The 14,061-nt window shown below is 40.1% G+C and overlaps 1 long non-coding RNA gene across 2 annotated transcripts in view; it reads left to right on the top strand.

The window, feature by feature from the left end:
- Nucleotides 1-14,061, top strand: part of LOC106697840 — a 54,727-nt gene that overhangs the window by 25,154 nt on the left and 15,512 nt on the right. Inside the window, exons 2-3 of one of the 2 annotated variants that reach the window (XR_001349085.2) lie at nucleotides 10,512-10,680; nucleotides 11,209-11,410. This is a non-coding gene — a long non-coding RNA (uncharacterized LOC106697840). Of the gene's footprint in view, nucleotides 1-10,511; nucleotides 10,681-11,208; nucleotides 11,411-14,061 lie in introns of those variants that run through there. The other variant, XR_002830281.1, reaches the window with a different exon arrangement.

The raw sequence follows: 14,061 nt of genomic DNA, 5'->3' as shown, positions 1-14,061 counted from the left end.
TTTATAGCCAGGTGGAAACATTTTACACTTTAACCAAATGTCTGTGAAGTGTTTTCATGTGCCTCATCTCATTTGATCCTCACAGAAGTCCTGGAGTAGGTAGATAGGAGACTTAGTGGAATCCTATTTTCTTTTCATTAGCCAGAAAGTGGAGATTTAGAAAGCTGAGAAACTTGACCCGACTGAAAAAAAGTAAGAAATGGTGGACCTTAAAAATGACTTCAGGTTTTCTCACTGTGCAGAATATAGTTAATGACTGCTGCAGTTAAATATTTTACCCTTTGTTCTGCCTGTGTGATCTACAATAATAATCTGCTTCATGTTGCTATTTACTGCTGTATTGCTGACAATTACCTGAAAGAGAAGTTGGGGTGCTTCACTGGGCTGGAAAAAGTTTAGCTACATCAGAAAGCAGGTCTAATTAAGCAAGTTTATTCTATATCTATAAAAGGCTAAGTTGACTCGTGCATGAGTGATACATATAAAGCTCTCGCTGGTGCCAATCGCACACGTGTGTTTCAATCTGTCATTGTTGATTGTGAATTTGGTTGACACTTCGATTATAGAGAAAGAATGAATAGCGATATTAAAGTATTTCTTCTAATTAATTTCCTTTCAATGTGCACAAATTTGTGCACCAGGCCACTAGAATTTTATAATTAGGATTTAATCATGGTGTCTATAGAATAGAAACTTCACTTAAGCAAGAAAAGGTGATTTTAGCCCTGATCGGTTTGGCTCAGTGGATAGAGCGTCGGCCTGTGGACTGAAGGGTCCCGGGTTTGGTTCCGGTCAAGGGCATGTACCTTGGTTGCGGGCACATCCCCACCGGGGGGTGTGCAGGAGGCAGCTGGTCGATGTTTCTCTCGCATCGATGTTTCTAACTCTGTATCCCTCTCCCTTCCCCTCTGTAAAAAATCAATAAAATATTTTAAAAGGGTGATTTTAATTAGCTATTTTATGGGTTTATTATTTTTCTTTGGCATATAAAATACTGATGAAATATACAAGATTTCAAATATTTTGCCATCATCCAATAAAGAAAACAAAAAAGCCAAACAAAAACCTATGGCCATGCCTATAAAATTTCATGCCTTCATTATTGGAAAGATTCTAACATGAATTCTTTCTTATCAATTCCTTCCTCCTTTTGACTTTTCTAAAGTGCTTTAAAATTTATAGTTTTTAACAGCACATACACCTAACAAGAAAATTTTAGGGAACAACCTCAGCATCCTTACATTTACTTGACAAAAGTCTGGCATTAGTAGACTGAGGTCAGGCTACTCTATAAGGAATCTATCATCTATCCATCCATTTATCAGCAAGCATTTATTGAGTGCCTTCTACATGAATACCATGATACCATATGCTAAGCAGAATAATTTCTCAACGTGTAGTGTGAGGACCCACCTGCATCTTAATCACCTGGAGAACTTGCTGAAAACATATGTTCTTATATCTCATAGCATAGATCTCCCATAGTGGTTATACTTCCCTGTTGCAAGTAACAGAAAACAATTTGGCCTTCCTTAGACAAAGAAGGCACTGTCTGGAAGGATATCAGGGGTTCTCAGAATTGACCAGAGATTAGAAACAAGGAAGCTTTAGTAAAACCACAAAAACATGTACAGGAATGACATTATAACTATCCCCAGTTCTAACTTTATCATTGCATCTCTGCTTAGACGGAAAGTTCTGAAAAAGAGCTTTCAGATGTTAGGTTACTCTTCCTAACATTGGACACAGAGGTAGATTCCTCTAACGGAAAATGAAAATGAAAATGGGAAGTAGAGTTAAATGCTGGCTAGTCAAAACTGACAAATGCCTGTTACCTATCAGATCAGAACCTTTGAGGGTTGGGCTGGGGATTTTCTACATTTTTAAAACAAACTTCTCAGATAATTATGAAGTATTCTAAAGTCTGAGAAATACTCATGTAGAGGATATGATCTATACCCTAGAATAGATTTAAACCAAGATGGAAAGCAGAGACATCTTATTTATGAAATTGAAGAAATATTCCAAGTCCCTGATCAGATGTTGTCTCTCTGCAGACATTGCACCCATCTCTACTCCTTGCCCTCATCAGCCATCTTTTCATTCAAAAATGAGCATCTTTATAAAAAGATACTATATTGATAGTCAATCACAGCACAATATAAGTATACACTCACTTTTATGGGAAAATGTATAGATGCATAAAAGCAAGTTGGGAAGATTCCACACCAACATATAAATAATAAAAAAGAAAATCAGTTAAAGCCAGAAGCAGTATCATTTTCAGTATTGAGAATGAAGTTTGGCTGCTTTATAGAGCCTACAGAGAAAAAATGGACTAAAAGTTGAAATATATGCTGTAAGTTTCAGTTAAAACACTCAGCTGTATAATTTAAGTAGGAGCCTAATGAAGCTCCACACATTTAAAAAAATCAAACTATTAAAACAATATTAACTTATTTTGAATTTTGCTTGTAATTACAGAATATAACAGATATTGAGTCTTTATCAGTGCTTCTATAGCTTTTCTGATTATACAAATCACAAGGAGTGTTAATTAAAAATACAATCTCTTAGCTCCCAAGCCTCCAAGGCTTTATCAGACCTGGGATGAGACCAGGGAAATTGTCTTTTTCACCAATGCCATATGAAATTCTTATTACTAGAGAAATTTAGGAAACAGGATTTTCTGTGAACAGTGCCCAATTGCGGTACCCCAGAGGAACTTGGAATATACTAACTTTACTTGTACAATCAGTCTGTCAGGCACTGAGCTCAAGGCTTTCCACACCTCCTTTGGTCTTCGCAAGATTCCATAAAATAGAGAGTGTGTTACCCTTTCCAGGAATCAAACTCTGAAAGGTTGAATAACTAGAACAATACCACAAAACCAGGTCCACCTGTCTCCAAAGGCTCTGCCAGGCAGTCTCTAATTGCTTCTGCACATTGCCAAATCTTGTGTGTCAGAAAAGGAAAGGGGTGGGGGAGGAAAAAGAATTTTAGCAAGTACACTTCAGCTTTTCAAGCTATTATTGACATATACAGCAAGTTTAAAAGTTAAATCTGTCTTTAAATTATAATTGTTCAAAAGAATCATCTAGAAGTCCCAGGGGAAGACCAAAGGGAATAGACGATCATAAAATAGATGGAAGATTATAGTGGATTTCTATATTAATGTTATTTTGATAGAAAATATAGAGACCCTTTTGGCTGAGGAAGTAGAGGAAAGAGTAAATACTAGTATATCACAATATTTGAGGGGATCTGGTGAATTGTTGCTCTGAAGTTGGCAATTTAAACTATAAGGAGAGCATTTTTTTGATGGGTGCAACTCTTAATTCTGACTGAAGGAAGCAAGACAAAAGAAATGCACAGTCTGTACCTCCAACCTTTGTTCTGCATTAAACATGCTGGGAAGGGAGATTCTTCAAAAACTCATGATAAGCAAGCCTAGTTGTAAGAATCAGGTTGTCTTATACAAATGTAAGAATAATTGACCTGAGTTGAACTAACTTTTTTAGAGAACACAAGCTGAGTTGAACTAATTTTTGTGCAAGCTCTAATGTTCCCTGGAAAAGCCCAGCAAACACAACCTTCAGGCCTTTGGTGCAGAAATGGGATAGGCCATGACAGGAAAGGGTGGAATATGTCAGCAAGTTTTTGTTGAAATGAATGTTCCCTTGCTTTTAATTTGTGGTGTTGGTCCAAATGTAGACAATAGTGATTATTTTTCAGTTTGTTTTAGGATGTGGCTGCTTCCTTGGCTTTCAGAATAATCCTACTTCCTTGTTTTCCTTGTATCAATATGTCATAATATTTCTGCTTCACAGTTAGGAGAGGTGATCCTGGAAATAGACTAGTGTGGGTGTGGGGAAGGGGGGGGCGATTTATAGCTTAGGAGAGACCACAGTTTGGTAATAAACTTAGCTCAGGGGAGCTTCCAAAGAGGTATTAGATCCATCAACCAGTAAGAGGACAGTTAAAGAAATGAGTCTGTATAATGAGAAGGCCATTATAAAGAAAGCTGATAGACTGACAGGGCCAGGCTACAAAGCAGCATCAAAAACCATGTCCTTCTTATGCAGATACTAGAGGCCCAGTGCACGAAATTCGTGCAAGGAGCTCAACCCTGGCAGCCACGGCGGCTTGCCTCGGCCCTCGCAGCCCCGGCTTTGTCTGGAAGGTCGTTCGGCTGTCCAGCCTAATTAGCATATTACACTTTTATTATTATAGATGATAGGCTAGAAATTAATCTAAGAGCTTTGTGTTAGAAAAGCAAAATAATATCACAGGGGAGATATTTAAATAGGGAGAGTAGTTTTGACTTTCAAAGCACAGTTTGTATATGAGGAAGCATCCTACTGATTATTATTTTAAGGTTTTGTGTATATTAAATTTATTTCATTTACACTTAATGTTTTAACTGAAAACAGGTTTGAAGACCTGAATCTGTAAGTTAAGAATCTTGAAAAAGACCCTATATTCAAAAGGCTGAGAACTCCGTATTAGAAAGTGTGATTCTTCTAGGTGTTCGCAGCCTGGATGCCTTGCATGCCTGAGATCAAAGATTTCATTGTTCTTTGAGATCCTCTCAATTCTAAAAGCTATAAATCTATGAACAAGAATCTGAAGGGGAAGAAAAATAAAACCTTTTCTCTTTAGTATGTCTATGTCTAAGAAACATTTCCAACTAGATTATACTATATCTTCATGCCATGCCATATTTTATCTATGTGCCAAATGAAAAATGTACTTGGAAATGTTTTGGTGGTCAATTATAACTCTGTTCTGGAAAACTTCCTCTACCAACCACAGCTATTCAGACACATTTTAGAATGTGGATTAGGTGTCCAAGGAATACCCAGCATGGTCCCCTGAGGCCCTAAATGAACTCTTAGGAAAAACTGTAAATTGATTACAAAGGCATCTGGGACTGGCACTGGTGCCTGCCCCTTTTTCTTGTAGATCTCTAAGCTAGCCAACCATTTGGTTGTGCACTGTGAGAGGGATAATGGAAGCATCCTGTAATAGACAAGCAAGTTTGCCTTTTAGACATCTCCATATGACTGTGTCATAGGTCCATCATACTTAAAACCAAATGAAAACCAAATCCCTACAACGTGTTCTACCTCGTCTTGCCTGTCTCAGTAAATGGTACCACCATATGCACAGGAGTTCAAGTCCAAATATAGGACTCATTCTAGTTTCTGCTTTACCTCACTCCCCAAATCCAATTTATCAACAAATTTTAGAAATTTTGGGCCTAGCCGGTTTGGCTCAGTGGATAGAGCGTTGGCCAGTGGACTGAAGGGTCCCAGGTTCGATTCCGGTCAAGGGCACATGCCCAGGTTTTGAGCTTGATCCCCAGTACGGGGCATGCAGGAGGCAGCCGTTCAAAGATTCTCTCAGCATTGATGTTTCCATCTCTCTCTCCCTCTCCCTTCCTCTCTGAAATCAATAAAAATATATTTAAAAAAAGAAATTATGAACACAGTTTTCTGAGGCAAATCCTGAATTTTACCATCATTACTGTTACTATCCTACTCCAAGCCACCATCCTTGCTCATCTGGACTACTATAAAAGCTTTCTAACTGTTTTCACTCATGTTCTTCTATACTCCATCCTGTAGCCAGAAGATAGAATCATCCTGTAAAAACACAAATCAGTCCATATCTCTTCCTTCTTATTTCAACCCCATCTGTGGCTTCCCCCTATAACTACAATATAGCCAGTAGTCTTACAATATCCTGTAAGATCCTACATGATCTGGCCACTGCCTACCTCTACAGTATCAACTCCTACCTATCAGCCCTTTGTTCAATTAACCTTAAATACAGTGTCCTTTTCCTGTTGTCTCATGAACCTGTACACCAAACTCCTCTATACTCAGTGCCTTTGGGTTGCTGTTCCCTCTGATTGACATGCTTTTCCCCAGGTCTTCTTATAGCTATCTCCTTCTCATAATTCGGGTCTCAGCTCAGTTACTAGCTCCTCAGAGAAGACTTCCCACCTCTCCTTTCACTATTCATTAGATTTATTTCGGAATTTGAATTTTTTAACTACATGCATCTCTTACTTTGGTTTTTTAATTAAGGTAAAAAAAATCTACATTTAATAGCCTAGTCACTATTATATCACTTTGTTTTCTTTATTGCAAGCATCATTATCTCAAATTAATTTTCTTTATTTATGTGTTTGTTTATTGTGTGTTTCCCACTACAGTGTAAACTCCATGAGAGGGGGTATTTGTTTCAATGACCCTATGTCTGCCATGGCAACAGGTGTATCCCAGTACTTACAAAGTCTTTCGTACATTGTAGACTCTCAATAAATATTTGTTAATTGAGTAGATTTCATTCACCTAAGAGAGCAGTAGTTTCCTTTTGGCTGAGAATGGTCACATGAATTCATTTAGAAAGAATGTTCTAATGAAATATTTTGTTCAAATTGTTTGCATATTAATACCTGTGCACATGGAATGGTTCTTTGATATAACTGAGAAATTGTCAACATATAGAGCTTATAACAAATGTGGCAAATAGTATCTTTATTCATTTCAGCATGTCAATGGTGAGGTTCCTATCAAAGTGAAAATTGAAAAGCAATGTTGATTCGGTTCTGACAGCTAATATCTGCTTTCTGCTTTCTAGGCAGTGGTGAACTGTGTGGAATTTCTGATGCTGGAGGTGAAACCAGAATATCAGAATGCCCTTAGGCTGGTTCGCAGCACAGTTAAAATGGAAGACTAAGAGGCAAGGACAATTGGTTATGAAAATACGAGGAAGTGGTTAGGGCAAGTGGTTTAGAATTAGGGCTTTGAAAAATAAGATCTCTCATTGATTAGGTGCCTACTATGTGTCAGGCCATTGTCTATACTCCTTATCAGAAACAATTCACATAGGTATTGTTTCCCCATTTTACAAATGAGTAAACTGAAGATCAGTGGGCTAAATGATTTGCCAAAGCCACACAGCTGTGTAAAAAGTATAGCAATGGCCCTAGCCTGTGTGGCTCAGTTGGTTGGGCATCATCCTGTGCACCAAAAGGTTGCCAGGTCGATTCCTGGTCAGGGCACATAGCTAAGTTGCTGGCTGGATCCCCAATAGGGGGCATGCGCTCTCACATCGCTGTTTCTCTCACTCACCTTCGTGCCCCCTCTCTCTCTAAAAATCAATAAACTTTTTTTTTTAAAAAAAGAAACTAATTCTTGCCCAGCCAGCATGGCTCAGTGGTTGAGCATCGACCTATGAACCAGGAGGTCACAGTTCAATTCCCAGTCAGGGCACATGCCCGGCAGGCTCGATCCTCAGTGTGGAACCTGCAGGAGGCAGCCGATCAATGATTCTCTCTCATCATTGATGTTTCTATCTCTCTCTCCTTCTCCTTTCCTCTCTGAAATCAATAAAAAAAATATTTAAAAAAAGAAACTAATTCTTAAAAAATAATAAAAATAAAAGTAGAGCAATTGCTTAAACTAGATTTTTTCAAATCCCAAAGCTGACATGCTTTCCACTGCACACACTGTCTTCCTTGTGATGATATACACCATTTATGTCTGTGATTCCTGGCACTAAGTTTAGGGCCTGGCATAGCTTCCTAATGGAATTATGCCTAGCTGGACAATAAATGCTTCTGCTGCCATGGAGGGGCGACCTTAGTGAGGTGTCCAAGCCCAACTGGGTCCAAGGTTTGCTGACTAAGCAGGTTTCATGCCTGGTGTTCGCTGAATCTCTCCCTCCTCACTTTCTTTCCCAGCATTCTCCTGCAGCTCACCTCTACCTCTGTCTGCTAATCTAAGCATCCTCCAGGCGCTAATAAAAAAGCGACTCTGGCCATAGTGTGAAGGGAAGAGGCAGCTCAGCAACATCACTGCTGAGGGCCTGGGCAGGCTTTGGTAGTGTATTCTGAGGAGCTGAAGTGTGCAGCCCACAGAGAGAAATAGGTAAAATGCAAAATTGAAGAGGAGGATAAGTGTAAGAGGAAAATCTTCCTGACAGGGATGAATTAGTTATAGGACTAACTCCCCAAGGGAAGAGATGTGGCTCCATTCCCTAACGCCCACACAGAAAACATGCTATAGAGGGCAAGCGGGAGACAGAGGGGACATTAATGACTAATAGGCTCTTTCTACCTCTGAGTTTTATGAAGATAAATGATCCACTTTTGAATGGCGGAAGAAATAAAAATGGGGAAATGGAGCTGACTAAGGCACTGCAAAGATGAAGAGGACTGGAGGTTCTTGGCCCTCATGCTGAGTGAGGAAAATCATTTCTTCCAACTGGGGCAGTGGTCGGCAAACTGCGGCCCCTTCAGTGTGGCTCTTCCACAAAATACCACGCGCGGGTGCGCACGTACAGTGCGATGGAAACTTCGTGGCCACACTCAAGGGACCAAAGAGCCGCATGTGGCTCGCGAGCCGCAGTTTGCCCACCACTGAACTGGGGGATGCAGAGCTGAGCAGTTCAGAGTTTTGAATTGTGAGTTAAGGCTCTGCCACTTGCCAACTGTATGAACCTGAGCAAATTAGCCTTTCTAAGCTACAAAATAAGAATAATGCCCTATTTTATTGTCTTTTTTCACTGTATAATAGGGATAACACCATTGCAAAGGGTTCTTGTGAAAATTGAATGAAATAACTCATGTAAAAACAGTGCCTACCATGTAGTAAGTACTCCGTTAATGACAGTAATTATTATTGGGTCATAGCTTTGTGTGAGGGGGAATATTTTGGGTCTTTATCATCTATGTCAGATTGTGGGGACAATTCTTCCCTTTAAACTTAACAGTAGTGCCTCCTTGGTTTAATCATTTGCTGTGTTGATATCTCACACCCTAACTGCTGATTTGGCTTCAGCTTACAGGGAAGATGAACCCAAAATAATAGATACTACTTTTACTCTTAGGCAAACTTGCCAAAGAGCAGCTCAATCCATGTTGATACTCCATATCATTCTGAGGATACAGCCACCTCCCTGTGGAAGATAAAGCTAATAGCACTGTGCAGTATTCAATCTTTTACAGTTTACAAAGTACTCTTACCTGGGAAGAGCTACTGTCTTTATTTTACAGATGAGGAAACAGAGACTTAAAGAAGTGAAGCAACTTAAGATGACATAGATAATTCCTTGGTGGAGCAGGGAACCACACCCAGCTCCCCTGACTCCAAGTCGGGAGCTCTTTTTTAAGGTGTTGCAGGGGATGTGAATAGGCAGCAGATTAAAAAGCTAGTTGCTCCTGCCCTGGCAGGGTAGCTCAGTTAGTTGGAGTGTCTTCACATGTACCAAAAGATTGCCGGTCAGGCCGCATACCTAGGTTTCCGATTTGATCCCTGGTCAGGGCATGTCTGGGAGGCAACTGATCGATGTTCCTATCTCTAAAATAGATATTTCTCACCCTAGCCAGTTTGGCTCAGTGGATAGAGCCTGCAGACTGAAGGGTCCCAGGTTCAATTCCTGTCAAGGGCACATGCCCAGATTATAGTCTTGATCCCCAGTGTGAGGCCTGCAGGAGGCAGCCGATCAATGAATCTCTCTCATTATTAATGTTTCAATCTCTCTCTCCCTCTCCCTTCTTCTCTGAAATCAATAAAAATAAAAAAGCTAGTTGCTTCCAGTCATAAAAACATTGAATTTTCAGAATGGAGCTTTCATATTACCTAACACTATGGTTTCTCACTGTGTCCAGGGAATCCAGTAGGAGATAGGGAGAGCCAAGCAGGAGGTTGGAATTGTATGCAGTTCATCTTTTATCAATTAAATTTATAGCATTACAATGTACTTCTTCCTTGGAAAAGAAGAAGAATGTATGAAAACCCCTAATCTAGTTCAACTATTTCATTTCTTCAAGAAGCATATGGAGGTCCAGTCTGGTTAAGGAACTTGTTGAAATCTCATAATTAGGAGCAGAGCTAGGACGAACCCTCAGGCCTAGTCCCCTGCGTATTTGATAAGCATGCCATCAATCTTTCCAAATATTTTGTCATTCTCTAAATGTTTTCTTTAATTACCTCAGACAAGTCACTTACTAGTGACAATCAAATAATCAAGGAGAAATTAGTCGCTCCTGATGACTCACTATGTGATGTTGGGTCAATCCATTGGTCTCTGGACCCTCAGCTTTATCACAGGTAAAATGGGATGATAATTCCTGTGTAGGCAATTCTCAGTGGAGTTGTTGCGATGACTGGTGGAGTCATCGAGAACAGGTGGAGTTTCACAGGGTTCTTCCAGGGAAGGAGACTCAGCCAGTTCATTATCTTATTACTTACAAGTGCCTACCAAGTATGTCATTGCTTCGAAGGTGATCTCTGTAATTTATCACCCTTGTTTGTTTCTTGTTCCTTATTTAAGAGGGCAATGTACTTTATTTTTGTAACCATATCAAGTACTACCTGTTTATGTAATAGCCTTAAAAACTTCTTATCACATTGGTTTTCTGATAAACTTTTGTGATTTCTTACTACCTGCATGTGGAAAGTAAATCTTATAAGGTTAAATACTTTTCATTCCAGATAAGTTATCACTATCGGATTCCAGCAAGCCTGGGGAGCCCTGAGCCAGATGAAATCAAAGGACTTATGTGCAGGTTTCAGAGTTGGGATCCTCCCACCTAACTGGAGGTTTCTCTTCCTTCGACAAGGAATACTGAGAAAACACTCCCATGACCTTCAGGCTGATCTTGTAAGTGGTCTTGTGACTTTGACCAGGTTCTTTATCTCTCTGCGCTATCTCTCACTTGTAAAAGGCAGATAGTTGCCTTCCCTTTCTACCTCACAGGGCTGTCAGGAATCAAAAAAGAGAACACAGGGTGGGTGGCATGTTTTTAAAACTGTGAAGTGTATGCTAACTAAAAGAACTGTTATTTTAGAAATGTGTAAAATACTACAATTATTTATAACTAGTAGCCCTGTGCACGAATCCATGCACAAGTAGCTCGCTGCCGCTTGCCTCAGCTGGCCACCCACCGCTACCACCGCCGCTGGTAGCTCTCCGCTGCTCATAGCTCGCTGCTGCACTCTCCTGTAGCCCTTCGCCTAATGGCCGGCCCTCCTGTAGCTCTCCCGGCTCATAGCTTACTGCCCCACCCTCCTGTAGCTCTCTCCGCTTGTAGCTCGCTGCCCTTTCCTCCTGTAGCTCTCCACCACTTGTAGATTGGTCGTGACGTTACGGTGTAATGGATAATTAGCATATTCCTCTCTTATAATATAGGATGTGCATTTCAACTACTTCTTCTCAACTTGTTAGAAATACCCACTTGGACTAATCAACTACTCAGGTTGAAGAAAGATGTTTCAATTTATGCTCATTTCCATGAAGAAAGTCAAGGGGCAATTGATCAAGGCACAGTAAAAACTAGAGAGTTACCTACTTAATTGACATTTATCACAAAACAGGAAGTATTTTTATGTTTTCAATTAAGAACATTAAAATTTTCTTTAAAAAAGAAATTAGCATTGCCGAAACCGGTTTGGCTCAGTGGATAGAGCGTCGGCCTGTGGACTGAAGGGTCCCAGGTTCGATTCCGGTCAAGGGCATGTACCTGGGTTGCGGGCACATCTCTGGTGGGGAGTGTGCAGGAGGCAGCTGATCGATGTTTCTCTCTCATTGATGTTTCTGACTCTCTATCTCTCTCCCTTCCTCTCTGTAAAAAATCAATAAAATATATTAAAAAAAAAAAAAAGAAATTAGCATGGCCGGCATGGTTCAGTCATTGAGCATCAACCTATGAACCAGGAAGTTACAGTTTTTGATTCCTTGTCAGGGCACCTGCCCAGGTTTTGGGCTCAATCCTCAGTATGGGGCATACAGGAGGCAGCAGATCAATTATTCTCCCTTATCATTGATGTTTTTATATCTCCCTCTCGCTTCCTCTCTGAAGTCAATAAAAATATTTGTTTATAAAAAGAAATTAAGCAAATCTTTATCCCAAATTCTACTCTGGATACTCCAAATTTCTAACTTCATCTCTTAGAGAATAGCATTTGATGCTTACCCATGTTGATACTTTAAAAAATGTGGACCTTGTTTCCATTATGCTTATAAGCCAGCCACAGAAGCCAACCAGTATTTTAAGACTGCAGTGTTTACTAATGGATGTCTGGCTAGAAACTGTTGGCAGAATTCTGGCAGAGACTTCCACTAATGATGTAGAACTGCACTGCATAATCATGTCCACGTGCATTAAGTCTACCCACGACTGTCATGATTTGCAGTGGAGCCAGAAACAAGCACCCCCAAAAGTCCTGGGATTTTCCTGGAGGATGCATTACGTCAGAACTGGTTCAGACCCTCCCAAAGTCATTGCCACAGACATTCATTTCATTTAGGCATTCTTTACAAAAAAGACTTCAGAATACAGTGGATACCAGACTCTTTTGCAGAATATTTAGAGACATTAAGACAGAATAGCCTATATATGGACCAAGCCAGGAAAAATTTATGAAACATTTTCTTAAAAACCACAAGTACTTTTCTTGTGCATACACTGAGATCCCCAAGATAGATGGATATTCAATCCATCCTCCCACCCCCTACCCCAGGAAACCTATTGTCTGTTAAGCATTATCATTTTCATCCCTAGTTGTAGCTAGAACTAGGAGCATCAGAAGTCATTCCTCAATAAGGAAGAAGAATGATGACATCCATTTTGACTCTCTGGACATTGTTACTGTATCACTCTTCTGGGGGAGAGTAATTTCTGTTTATTAAAAGAGAGAGATTCCGAGACACTCCGCGCGGTACTGGAGGGTGGAAACCTGCGAGTTCCAGCAGCTTCCCAGGCTCTTGTTCGCACACTTCCTCTTACTTCTGTGGGTTTGATCGTTGAGCCCAGTGCATGTGAGTGCCCAGTTGGGGTCACTAGCAGAGCTTGTAGGGGAAGATTGTTTTTGGGGAGCCTGGGAAACAGAACTGGGAGTGGCGCTGGGGGAACCACCTCTGGGCGGAGCTGGTTCAGGTACAATAGGCAGCTCCTGGTCGGAGAGAACTTATAGCCTCGGAGGTCAACCCAGACACACTGCCACCCAGAGGCAGAGCCACGAACTGACTCCTCTGTAAATACAGATAAGGCAATAAGGACTGTGGCTTACAACAAGGAGGAACAGTGTATCAGAGGGAAAGTCAACATTCTCCTGAATTCCCGGCGTGCCAATAAGAAGAGTAGAAGATCTGAAGCACCTGCATTACTGCACATTTTTATTTTTATTTTTTTAAATTACTTTTTCTTCTTTTAACTAAGAAAACATTTTTTTTTTCATTTTTCTTTTTTCTCCATCACCCGATTTTGCCCTTTCAGCTACTACATTTTTATTTTTAACTAGTATTATTACCGCTACCATTTTACCATTTTTTAAAGTGTCATTTTATCTTGTCTTTATTTTATTTTGGGACTAATGTTCTCCATTCTATTTTCATCGTTCCTTTAGCAACATTTTTCTCTACCTCAATTTGCCTCTGTGCTAAACAATCTTCCCCACTTTCTCCCTTTTGCTGTCCTGTTTCTCTTACCCTACTCCAGCTTTAGATCTTCCCTATTCTTTTTATCCTCTGTCAAAATTTAACCCTGCTTAAATATCCTATGTCCAATCCCCTGTTCTAAATCCTTATACACCTTTCCCTCATCTTCCTTCACTATCCATTTTTTTTTCTCTCTCTCTTCTTCTTCTTTTCTCTCTCTATTGTTTTATCGTTGTTTGCCTGATTGACGAGTATATATTTTTTTTTGTTTGTTTTTTGTTTTGTTTTTTTTTTTGTTTTTTTTTTTTTTTGAGTGTTTGTGAGGTTAGACTGCTTATTCTTTTTATTTTCCTGCCCCTCCCTCTACCCCCCCCCTCCGGTTATTTCTGCGCTTCTCTGTCCCCTTGCGTCGCTTGATATTATTGGTTGTTTGTAGTTTGTTGTTTGGTAATTAGTGGCGGGACCTATAAGGAGTTTTCTCCTTCAAAATAAAAAAGGTCTCCTCCCCCCTTTTACAACTTCACTTTCTTTTTCTCTCTTAACATTTTTCCTCCCTTCCTTCCTATTTTTTTTTGTTTTTTTTTCCCCCCCCCCCCTTTTTCCCCT

This window comes from Myotis lucifugus, unplaced genomic scaffold (assembly GCF_000147115.1).
Source record: "Myotis lucifugus unplaced genomic scaffold, Myoluc2.0 scaffold_106, whole genome shotgun sequence".
NCBI lineage: Eukaryota > Metazoa > Chordata > Mammalia > Chiroptera > Vespertilionidae > Myotis > Myotis lucifugus.
The sequence above is the reverse complement of the archived record's forward strand: the minus strand, read 5'-3'. Positions and strand labels throughout refer to the sequence as shown.